This window comes from Frankliniella occidentalis, unplaced genomic scaffold (assembly GCF_000697945.3).
Source record: "Frankliniella occidentalis isolate FOCC.00 unplaced genomic scaffold, Focc_3.1 Scaffold519, whole genome shotgun sequence".
Classification (NCBI taxonomy): Eukaryota; Metazoa; Arthropoda; class Insecta; order Thysanoptera; family Thripidae; genus Frankliniella; species Frankliniella occidentalis.
This window is the reverse complement of record NW_026267636.1, coordinates 90450-91306: the sequence shown is the minus strand read 5'-3', so window position 1 is coordinate 91306 and position 857 is coordinate 90450.

Below are 857 nucleotides of genomic sequence, written 5' to 3'. Positions count from 1 at the left end.
CTACCTGGGTGTATTTAAATGCGCTGCTTGTTAAACGGAGGATAAGAGACTCGCACGTGCTGATCTGAGCGCCTCTCTGGCCGCGCTGGGTAGTTAGTCGTTCACAAAGGCAGTGCCATCTGTTCCTGTCGCCCAAGACGAGCTTGGCTGGAAAAAGGGAAGGGGGAGATGGAAGGGGAGGGGGGAGAAAGAGAGAGGTGGAATAAAGAGTGCCCAGAGAGGAAAAGGGGGGGGGGGGCTTGGGGACGGGTGCGACGGTGTACGAGCTCTAATTAAAGTGAGACGGACGAATCAATTCACCAGGTCGGGTCCGCCCGGCCAGGTTGGCCGCAGGGGCGTCCGCAATCAAGCCCAGGGCGTAGCGTGGCGGGGCGGGGCGGGGTAGGGCGTGGCGGGTCCTCAGGCACAGCGTCTCAGCAGGGCGGCCGCACGGCACGCGAACAAGGACGGCGCAGAAGGGTAAGAGGGGGCAGGAAAGACGCACATCAGGCTAATTTCTCGTTTTCCTCCAAGATAAAAAATACGAAACTACAGACTAGATTGCTGATTGCTTTTTTTGGCAGCGACATGTGTTTCTATAAATATGATACACGACCAGCTTAAATCGAAGCAGCGCGGCGCAACACGCGTGACCACAAAGAGCCGAAAACCACCTGCCATCAGCCGTATTGCCGTGCTTCAGCCGCGTTCCCACGGTGGAGATGAGAGGCGTAGAGTGCTATGATGCGCCTCGAGCTGGCGCTGCGACTGTTCAGCGGGGTATATGAGGAAGTTGCCCGATAAGAGGAACAAAAAGAAGGTAGCGCTGAGGAGGTGGCGTGGCGTAGCACCGTCCCTAAACAAAGCAGAACGCGGGC